This window comes from Chiloscyllium punctatum, chromosome 52, assembly GCF_047496795.1.
Source record: "Chiloscyllium punctatum isolate Juve2018m chromosome 52, sChiPun1.3, whole genome shotgun sequence".
Lineage (NCBI taxonomy): Eukaryota > Metazoa > Chordata > Chondrichthyes > Orectolobiformes > Hemiscylliidae > Chiloscyllium > Chiloscyllium punctatum.
Window position 1 is genome coordinate 20629755 of NC_092790.1, and position 12037 is coordinate 20641791.

Consider the following 12037-nt stretch of genomic DNA (forward strand, 5'->3'; position numbering starts at 1 on the left):
GACCAAAGGGTAAAGTCCAGACAAAAAATTCTGAACTCGATGAATTTTGTTGGCACCTAACCATTGATTGCTTGACGCATCATCTCTGCAGCGCCAACCATTTAGTCAACATCTTTATTTTTCAAAGGGCCAATTGTTGACAGGCAATAGTTGATTTACTGTTCGGAAGAGTTAACTGCACAGATTATGTTTAGCTTTATTAGAACCAGTTGATTACAATGTAAAAACAGTTTTGCAATGTTCAATGCTTAGATCAAATCTCAACTCAACCTGTGGAGTGCAAATGAGAAAGTTCACAATATTATCTTCCTGAATTTTCCAGAAAAAAAAACCCTATCCGCTGCAAAGCTTTACTTAATTAACAAGGCAATGGTTATCTCCAATAAGAGATAATGTTTTCCCCTTGATAGTTAATGGTGCTACCCTCACTGAATAATCTTCACAATAAATATCCTGCAAGTTACCATTGAGAAAAATCTAACAATCGTGCTTTGTTTTTCAACTGTGTTACGATCCCTGAACCGCCTCACGATCAACATGCTGGGGGTTACTCTTTTTAAAATTCATTTTCTTTTAATTCATTCACTAGATTAGGGAGTCGCCGGCTAGGCCTGCATTTATTACCAACTCCTAATTGCCCATAGGGCAGTTAAGAGTCAACCATATTGCTGTGGGTCTGCAGTGACATATAGACTAGACCAGGCAATGATGGCAGTTTCCTTCCCTTAAGGACATTAGTGAGTCAAATGGGTTTTTCCAAGATTTGTTGGAGATGCCGATGTTGGACTGGGGCGTACAAAGTTAAAAATCACACAATAACAGGTTATAGTCCGACAGGTTTCATTGGAAGCACACTAGCTTTCAGATTGTCACCTGATGAAGGAGCGTCGCTCGGAAAGCTAGAGTGCTTCCAATTAAACCTGTTGGACTATAACCTGGTGCTGTGGGGTTTTTCCAACAAATGACCGACATTTATTGAATTCAAATTCCACCACCTGCTGTGGGGGATTTGAACCCGGGCCCCCAGTACATTGTCTGACACTTTGATTTAAGAGTCCGGTGATAACGACTCTGGGTCATTGCCACCCCTTCTGAGAGAAAGCAATGTCCTCTACAGAGAGGCAATTTAACTATCGCCTCTTCATATTCAGTGACACCACCACTGAATCTCCTCACTATCAACACCTTGGGGGTTACTATTAACAAGAAACTCAGCTGGACTCACCATGCCAATATCATAGTGACAAGAGAAGGTAAGCGGCTGGGAATACTGCAGCAACTAACTTACCTCCTGACTTTGCCAAGGTCTGTCCACTATCGACAAGGCACAAGTCAGGAGTGTTATGGAATGCTCCCCACTTGGCTGAATGAGTGCAGCTCCAAAAAACAGCACAACTCCATCCAGCTACAATGCAGCCCCCACTTAATTGGTACCACATCCTCAAACATTTACTTCCTCAAATATCGATGCTCAGTACCAGCAGTGTGTACCTTCTACAAGTAGCACAACAGAAATTCACTAGAGATGCTCAGACAACACCTCCAAAACTCAGTAGTACCTCTATCAGAAGGATAAGAGCAGTCAATCATTAGGAACACGGCCACCCTCACGTTACCCTCAAAGGCGCTCAGCATCCCAACTTGGAAATGTAACGGCCATTCTTCAGTGTCGCTGGTTCAGAATCCTGGAATTCCCTCCCCAAGGGTATTGTGGCTGTTTCTACAGCACTTGACGAAATGGCTCAAGAAGACAGCTCAAGCCCCACATTCTCAAAGAGAGCAACTGGGAATTTTGTCAACAAATACTGGGTTCCGCCAGTGATGCCTATATCCCACCATGAATTAAATTTCACGTTCCATGTGCCTGCCCATTTCGCCTGCCCGTATCCTTCTGTTTTCCTCCCTCACTTTCCTCCTTGTTTTGTTACCTTTCCACACGTCCGACCACCTATTATGGAACTGAGGAGCAGAACTGAAGTTAATGTCCATTTATATTTATCATAACAGTTATCACAGCTAGTTCTGATCTGTACGAGGCACCATTTAATGCTGATTCCTGTCAAAAAGAGACAGAATTGTACATTTGGCATATTGTTGTTTACAAATATATTGTTTCGATGCTTACTGCCATTAACTGCCAGTGTCATTATCTTGAATTTTGCTGGCAAATTTGTAATGTGCCTTTAATCTTTAGCTTCCCAAACCTTTTTAAAAGGAAACGAATGTATCAATTTCATTAAAACGCTCACTTTACTCTCTCGCTTATCTTATCCATCAGTTTGTCCATCATTGAAACTGCCTTCCTAGTCGTATTTAAGACCTGAAGAGCAGAAGAATAGGATTAGGCCATTCAGACCCTTGATACTGCTCTGAAATCCAATTGGATCGTGGCTGATCTGACCTCCCTCACATACAGTTTATTGCCTGAACCCTATAATCGTTGATTCCCTTCCCCTCCCTCCACCCCGCCCCGCCAACTAATCAAGAATCTATGTCATCCTTAAATATACACAAGGACTGTACAACTCAAAGCAGTTGCCTGTGGCAAGAATTTCCAAAGACTTCCACACCTGTGAGAGAGGATATTCCTCCTGATCTCAGTCTTCAATTATTGCCCCTTTACTCTGAGACTTCTCTTTTCCTTGACAGTCCCATGAGGGGGGAACATCCTCTCAGCATTGACCCTGCCAAGCTCTATAGGTTTCAATGAGATCACCTCATTCTTTAAACGTCAGTGAGTAGAGCCCTAACCTGTTTAGACATTGCTCAAAAAGACAATCTCTCCTTCCCAGAGATCATCCTAGTGAACCTTCTCTAAATTGCCTCCAATGAAAATGGTGCACTTCCTTAAATGAGGCAGTAAAAGTTCTCAGTGCTCAAGGTGTGGTCTCCCCAGCAACATGTACGTTTGCAGAAAGACTTCCCTACTCTTTAGTAATAATAGCCAAATTTCCCTCCCCACTGTGTGCTAGTTTTCTGTGTTTCATACAGAGCTTCCCCACCCCCAAGTCCCTTTATGCTGCAGCTTTGTGCATTTTTTCTCCATTTAAGTAGTACTCTGTTCTGTTCTCCCTTCTAAATTGAATGGAAACTTATGTTTCCCAAACAACCTGTTCTAAATCTCATGCTCATTTGAAAGGTTGTGGTGGAGTTAAACTTTGATGCAGATTTACTGAATAGACTCTGTCCAATGTGACTAAGTCATTGGCCCTCTTTTTATCTATTGGTACATCCACGCGGTATAAGAGTTGAACATGATTCCAGTGTCTGGCTGTACAGAGGATATCCCTAACTCTGGACAGAAAAACAGGGATTAAATCACAATTGGTTCATATTTAAAAGGTCACTGAAAAGATGTGCACAGCACGACTTCAGATTTCCAAATGATTATCCAAAAAAAAACTTGCAGTTCCCTTACCTTGGGTGATCTGACAGAGAGCAAGATTCACTGGAAAACATAAGGGAATTGAAATGCAAATGTAATTATTTCTGTAAGTGCCCTGGAAACGACAAAGCACAGACAATGTCAAAGCAATTTAAGTGGAGAAGCAGCAGAGAAACAACACCAGTCCTGTCTGTAACTCAATAGTAACTGTTAAATGTTCACTCCCATTGAAGTGGACACAGAAATATGAATTTATATCAACTGTATGAGCACCCATTGGTTTCTTCATCCTTGTCGCATTCGAATTGCAAATGTTGATTTGTATCTTCTGACTTTTATTTATACCCTCGTTTTCTCTTCCTGCTTTCTGTCTGCTTAGTTTCCCACTTCATTTGCAATTTTTTACACAATTCAGGGTCTCTGGAAATTTAAATTTCTTGTAAAATAAAGTACGTTTGCGAAGATGATTGCAAAAGGAATAAAGTCACATGATTGCGCGTTTCTTGCCTCTGTGTGATTCTTAGAAACCCCGAAAGTCAGCCAAGTCTCACCAATGATCACACTGAGACTTCTAGCTCAGCGACGAAAGGCTACTGTTACAATGAAGCATCTCTGCATCTAAAATTACTTCACAAGAGAGCAAGAATCATCTGCAATCTAAATTCAGAGCCAGAGAGGTCTACAGCACAGAAAAAAAGCTTATCAGCTCATCGAGTCTGTGCCAGTCTAAAACAAACACCTCGCAATTCTCGAATTCCATTTAAACACCATTTGGCCCCGAGCCTTGGTATCTCAAATTGACATCTAAATGCTTCGACAATGTAAAGAGAGTTTCTGCCTCTCCACCCTTTACAGGCAAGGACTTCCAGATTCCCTACCACACTCTGGGTGAAAATGTTTACCCTCACATCCCCTTCTAAACCTCCAGGCATTTGTTTCCATCTGTCTCATCCATGTCATTAATCCCTCCATCAAGGGGGACATTTACCTCATGTCTATTCTATCTAGGCAACTTCATCATTTTATACATCAACAACCACAGTCTCTTGAAGTTCCCTACATCTTTGAAATTCTCCAGTCCCCAAAGCAACATCCTCGTTAATCTCCTAATTTGGATGAAAGGTTTTGACATACCCATTCACTGCTCAGTGATATATCTCACCTCTATATTGTTGCTGATTGCCCTTCCCTTTGCTGGATTCTGAAATTCTACTGATCCGCCCATGACTTAACATTTTTAGGTCGATTGCACGTGTGGCGTGGACAATTTGGACCGAAGGGTCTCTTTCTGTGCTGTACATCTCTATGACTCTATGCGTGTAACTTGTATTCTTTCCGAGAAGATCAAATAATATTGTCCGAAGCGGGAACAAAGGATACGATGAAACGATTTTTCTTCTCTCTCTTTCCCAAAACGTTATCGTTCATGTTGCCAACTTGTTTCATTCCCGAATTTAGCCAAGTTTGATTTTTTTTTAATGTTGGCCACAGTTATTAGATCTGAGAAGGAAGTTTAGGGTTATCGACTGTAGAATTCAATCTCACGTGACCGGGGCACCGCGCAGGTTTGTCATGGTTAAGGTCCATTAGTAACACACACTTACAGAGGATCAGAAGCACGGAGGTCAGCGTCATTTTCAACGCGGTTTTCTAGCACAGCAGTTTCCAACTCAGTGTGACCTGATGCTCGCTACATCTATGCATTCTCTCTCTCACATTTACCTGTAACAGAAGACGATGCATTTAGAAACAGCAAAAGTGGCTGCTCTCTCCATACGCTGCTCGCACATGATTAGTTCTACGCACAGTGGGACAAAGCTGCTCCTTCAGCAAGGTTATGCTGTGAATTCCAAGAGGCATGGCACTCCATCACTAAACACATCGAAATAGATCCCATCTACCTTTCCTTGGAAAAAAAAGAACTGGAAACGACATCAATACCTTAAGAAAGCAAAACCTATAAAGAGAGATGCGGGACATGCCACCAGCTCTTTACCAGGGACTCACACTGAGGATGTTACCTCGTCATGGTGACAAAACTATTGAAAACAAACCTTCCAGCTCCGCGAGCTAACGTACATACTTAAAGTTATGCTGTCCTTAGTTGGTTTTTATATCCGAGGGGTTATAAAAAACACAGGTTTCGAAAAGTCTGTGTTTTGAAGGGTTTTAGGACCAATTTGATAATAGCTAACAGATACTGTCACAGGCAGAGGATTTTCAAACTTAAAACATACTTGTACAGTCAAAGGTGAGTGTCCGGATCTCCCAGTTCATCTCTCCTCTGGTTTGGTTTGGGTTTTAGCAGAAATGTAGCAAAAAAGATGCTGGTCCCAAAGAAGCAGGTCAGGACTGCGACTCTCTCTCTATGACTTCTCTCCTGTAAGGCCCTGTGTTTGTTTGTAACTTTTGTGCCAAGGGGTGTTCGTGGGGATAGCTGCAAGTGTTGGCACAGTATCATTAAGTTGCGATAATCAGTTGGGTTTTCGGGTGGGTTAGGTTATTCTGTATTCTGTTCATGTTTTGGTTGTGTTTCATTCAGTAATCTTGTCATTTGTTTTAAACAAAGTGGGTTTGTTTAAAATAAACAATACTGCTGGAAATTCCACGTGACACCTGCTTAAAACAGCTAGCAACGTTCGGGTCTTGGCTACTCTCTTGAAATGTTTTGAGGGGTCTGGCCTGGTTCATAATAACAGGAACAGCAGTAGGCCATTTAGCCCATCGAGCCTATTCCACCAGTCAATAATTGATCTGCAACCTAACTCCAAATACCTGACTTTGGCCACTATCTTCTTCATAACGTTGCTGAACAAACATGGATCCATCTCGGACTGAAAACCACCAACTGATTCAGCATCCACTGCAGTTTGTGGAAGAGAGTTCCATACCTCTCCCACGCTTTGTGGGTGGATGTTCTTCCGAACATCTCTCTTGAACGGTCCGGTCCTAATCCTCAGACAATGCCCTCACCCTTTCTGGAATCCCCAACCAGTGGAAATAGCTTCTCTTCTTCCACCCTGTCTTTTCCTGTCAATATCTTCGATCAGACCACCACCTAATTGTCCAAATTCTGGGGAAAACAGGCTTCATTTGTGCAATCTCTCCGCGCAATTTAACCCCTAAAGTCCAGGTTCCACTCTTGCTAACTCACGTTGTACTCCCTCCGAGGCCAATCTGTCCTTCCTAGCACGGGGTTCGGGAGAGTACTGTTCACGTTAGAAAAGAAGAACAAAAATCGCTGGGGAAACACAGCAGATCTGACAGCATCTATTGGGAGGGAGACAAAGAGACAGAGTTAATATTCCACTTTATAAACACAGGGAGTATTGTAGAAGCTCAGCAGGTTTGGCAGCATCTGTGTAGAGAGAGAGAGAAACCGCTATGGGCCAAATGGATTCAGTTTGGGAAATTTAGTTGGGATGGACGAGTTGGGACGAGTCCGCTCTGGAGGACTCTAAAAGTCCAGTCTATAAGTAGCTGTTCATGATCAGACTCTGATGTGATCACTGGGAATTTTGAAGCAGATTGAGGCACAATGTGAAGGTGTCCTGAACCCGTTCTTTTGCCCAAAGTCTTTGCTGCTTACAGAACCAGAGAGAAACTGCAGCCTAGTTCGGTCTGACCACCGTCTCCGAGCCAGAGAGAGAAAGAGAGAGAGAAGGGTGGGGGGGTTGGGAAGAGAGATACAGGAGACTTCCCCGATTCATGCTGATCATATGCACCCCCATCCTAACCCAATCCCTCCATGAACAGGGAACACCACAACAACCACATCAGTCTTTGGAATGAGCTTTATCAGAGTTGAACAGCCAGCACAGAGGCTGAATACACTCTGCAGCTGTCATGACGACGACGATGCATTGTCAGAGCACCTTCTACCGTTAAACCAGCAACAGCTATGACTAAAATAGAAATCACTGGAGAACGTGCAAGCAAAAACGTCGTGCAGCCTACTAAGACTGAGTGACTCTCTATTCCCTCATCGTAATATCCACCATTTTATATCTCTATTTCGCTTTCACCACAATTAACAGTCCCTTTATCCTTTGCAGCAGCAGTGATCTTTTCCATTCACCCCTCCCTTTCAAGTTGTGAAGAAGGGTCACTGGATTCGAAATGTTAACTCTGTTTCGCTCTGAGTTTCTCCAGCACTTTCTATATTTATAACGAGTGACATAGAACATACAACAGTACAGCACAGGAAAAGGCCCTATTGCCCTCGATGTTGTGTTAAACGGAACACCAAACGAAACTGGTCCCTTCGCCTTGTTCTTGGTCTGTTTCCTTCCATTCCTTTACTAAAACCTATGAAAATAATACCCACAGCTCTACCCTCATTGATCACCTTCGTCACCTCCTTGTAAAATTCAATCAAGTTGGTAAGGCATTAGCTGCCCTGCACAAAGCCATGCTTTTCCAAATGTGCACAAATCCTATCCCGAGGAATTCCCAACGACTGAGGTGAGAGTCACTAGTCTATGGTTTCCTGCATTATCCCTATTTTCCTTCTTGAACAAAGGAACAACATTAGCTACTTGCCAGTCTTCCAGGACCTCTCCATTGGCGAGTGCGGCTACATAGATCGAAGCCAAGGCCCCAGAAAATTCCCTCTCTTGCCTCTCTCAATAACCTGGGTAGATAACATCGGGCCTTGGGGTAGATACCATAGAGCCCTTCGGACTTATCCACCTTAATGCTCTTTAAGAGACCCACTTCCTTCTTGATCTCAACATGCTGTAGCATATTTTGTATGCGCCATGCAAATCTCACTATCCTCCATATCCTTTTCCTGGGTGAATACCAATGCTCATTTAGGATCTCACCCACATCTTCTACCTCTAAACACAAGTTCCCTCCTTTTTCCTTGACTGGTCTTACCTTCTCCCTCCTTATCCTGTGTTCACACTGAGACCTGTTGAGTTTCCCCAGCACTTTCTTTGTTAATAATCTGTCACTTGAACACTGTTTTCCCTTTTTCTCTCCCTCACTTCTGTTTTTGTTTATTATATTGCTCATTCTCTCACTCGCAATTCAGAAAATAACATTGTGACAACAACAATTTGCATTCAGCTATTTTTGGACATATAGTCAAAAAGTATTGATCTGATTTTTCCAAATCTATACTGTGCCACTGACCCATCTGATTTTATTGCACAGCACAGAGCATTTTCAATTATAAGTGGTCAGACAATCAGTGCTGACACGGCACCAGGAATGCGACACTTGGAATTGAAGTATTCATTAACACAAAAACTGTGAGGGATGCTGGAGATCTGAAACAAAAACAGAAAGTGCTGGAAAAACTCAGCAAGTCTGGCAGCAGCTATGGAGAGAGAAAAGGAGAGTTAACGTTCCAGGTTATAAGCACAGACAGTGCGAGAAAAAACTCAGCAGGTCTGGCAGCATTTGTTAGTAGAGACAGAACAGAATTAATGTTCCAGATTATGAACACAGAAAGTACTGGAGAAACTCAGCAAGTCTGGTAGCATTTGTGAATAAAGAGCTAACATGACAGATTGTGGACACAAAAAGTACTGGAGAACCTCAATAGGTCTGTCTGCTTGTGTGAATAGAGACAGAACAGAGTTAACATTCCAGGTTACAAACACAGAAATCATAGCTCTTGTGTGTGACCAACCTTCTGCATCCAATTTAATTACGGTGAACAGTTCTGTATAGTTCTGCAGATGCAGAAACACTGATCCCCTGGGTACCTGAAGCATACCTTCCTCACTCTTACATTCAAATCCCGTCACACGGAACCAGAAATTCCTACCAGCTTTTCTGATTGCTTGCTGCAGCTTCACACCAACCTTCCATCCTTACAAAACCAACTGCCTGAAATGTGCTGATTTCCCGACTGGCTGTCTCTCTGAGAGTTAAGTGTTTTTGTTGTTTGATTCTGAAAGAGAAAAAGGAACTACAGTGACAGAAGGAACAGCTGCGTCGTTTTTTTTATACTGTTTCCACTCAATGTTCCAGTCAGTCCCCGCTCCCTGGGGGCCACTGAAAACAGCACGGGCGGTGGAACCAATTTGAGCAGAGGTCTATTTGGGGCAAGAGGTTTCCATTCTGAAATGTCATGTTCAGTGGAGCTCAGCGAGTGAGAGGGGGATTGTTGAAGTGAAATTGTGTGTCTGAACGAAACGGTAACTGAAAGTGCCGACTGATGGATACTCATGTACAGGATACATAACAGACTGGAGGCTTGGCTGCTTCTCATATCTGGTGTAAGAGTGGAAGGTAAGGCAGGAAAACAGGTCTGCTGTAGTTCCTTGTTCAGGAGATTAGACAAAAACATCCTCAATGGATATTGGCAAAAAAGTGCAATAGCATTAACAACACCTGCTTAGAATAGAAAGAAACTTATTAAATTAATGGAGGGAAACTTCAGAGTGATTCAGTGCAGAGGGATTTGGATGTCCTTGTGCATAAATAGCGTAAAGATAGTGAAATTACTCCATGAGACTACTCTCCCATCACCAAGTCCCCCTTCATTTACATGTATATAGTACATCACACTGACCAATCTGGCTCAGAACCCGTTCCGACAATGAACAGAAACACTGCCACCCCTGTTTATATCTGTCAGTCAAGGCTCCCAGATCGGACAAGGTTAGAAGCACCAATCAGGGAACTTAGGTTCTATGAGGTTCGCCTGGCTGACCTCATTCCAAACACTACATCCCACTTTCCCTCAGTGCTGGTACACAGATCTGTTCTTTTTCCCATAGTATATCCTTGGGCGTTTTTGCATCAGGTCCAGTCGTTCCAACTCTGCCTTGAATACTGGTGGCTTTTACAGGACCGTAGCCTGCCTCTTGCTCGCGGTGTTGGAAGAAAGTCATCATCTTCCTCAGTCAGTAATGGTGTTGAGGCTGTGACGTGTGCCGTGTCCATCTCATTCTGAGAGGTTTCTGCGAGGGTAGCAGAGGGGGAGAACACACAGGTTCTGACAGCCTTGCTGGATGGTCTGAGGTGGTGGGGTATGTTCTGCTCCTGCCCAGTTTGTGAGATTGTAGCTTTCATGTGGTCCATGTGTTTGTTCAGAATTGCATCTTCTACCGAAAATTTGTATGCCATTGGACGGACTTCATGCCGTCAGGTCTCTTACCCATGTAGAGTCATCCCCATGGTTTCAAGACTCAACTTCGTCCATTGAAGTAAACTGTCTCTCCAACTTGGAGGAGCCTTCGGTCCAGCACTGAGTGTACCTCATGTCGTTTCACCCTCTCTCTTAGGTCTGGGGAGATCAGGTTTTACCTGGTGTGGAGACTTCTCCCCATTAGCAACTTAGCATTAGAGCTGTCCCTGTAGTTGTGTGAGGAATAGTCCTATAACGGAGCATGAACCGGGACAGGTTAGTATCGAGTGAAGCTGTAAGCTGTTTCTTTAAGGAGAAAGTGAGGACTTCAAATGCTGGAGATCAAAGTAAAAAAAAACACGTGGCTCTTGAAAAGCACAGCAGATCAGGCAGCGTCTGAGAAGCAGAGGAGTCAATGTTTCAGTCATTCATCATTAAGGGCATATGCCCTAAGCTTCAACTCTCCTGCTTTGCTTTTCCAGCACCACACTTTTTGATGATGTTTCTTTCAGCCTTCCTTCCTTTGCTCCTTCTGCCAGACTACTGGATGATGGACGGTATGGAGCTATACTTCCATGCCAAATGCTTTGTGTCTTTAGGAAATTGTAGTGACTGAACAAAGAGCCAGGTGATATCCCAGATTGGGAGCCTTAACTTTGACCAATTAGGGTGCTCTGGCTGACAGATCCACGCAGGAGTCTCAGATGATACCCCAGAGAACAGTCTCCTACATTGATACAAACCCCCGTGGACTCTCATTTCAGCATACTTCTGGGAATCCTTATCCAATTACAATTGCAGATATGCATAGCTCATGTCCTGATTCGTGAAGAACAGCATCCCGCCAGACTTGAGTATTGCTTGTCTATTTGAGGGATTGGGTAGTTATCCCCAGCTGCCAAAAGTAGTTAGTTATCTGAAAATCCCACGAAGGTAAACTAATTCCCATTCCACAAACTGGACAGGTTTGATGACTCCTTCACTTTCCAGCCTCCAGAAATCTACCTCTATTTTTTGTGCATAAGACTAATGGCATTGGCAGAATTATGGAATTGCTTCTTGGCCTCTTTGATCGTCCCTGCAGCCTGGAGCAGTGACTCACAGCACCAGGGAGCAGGGTTTGGTTCCACCCTCAGCCAACTGTTTGCATATTCGCCCCATGGCTCCATGGGTTTCCTCCTGATGTTCCGATTTCCTCCCACAGTCCAAGGGTATACAGGTTAGATTGAATGGCCAAGCCTAATTGCCTTGTACGAGGATTAACCCTGGGGAATGCAGGGTTACAGCATGGATCTGGATGGGATACTCTTCAGAAGGTCGGTGTGTACTCGACGGGCCAAATGGCCTTTATTCTTACAGTGGGGATTCTATCCTCTAAGCTTGCTGAAACACTTGCCAATATTTAATTAGGACTTTACCCCGGCAGTCGTTTTCCAGTCGGAAAATGTTGAGCTAATCAATGTCAATGTTTCTCAAACAATTTCACCGTCAAGCTTGAGTCCGAGGCTTTTAATACAGTCAGTGCGGAATGAATCAGCTGCTTCTCATAAGAGACCAGAACCTAA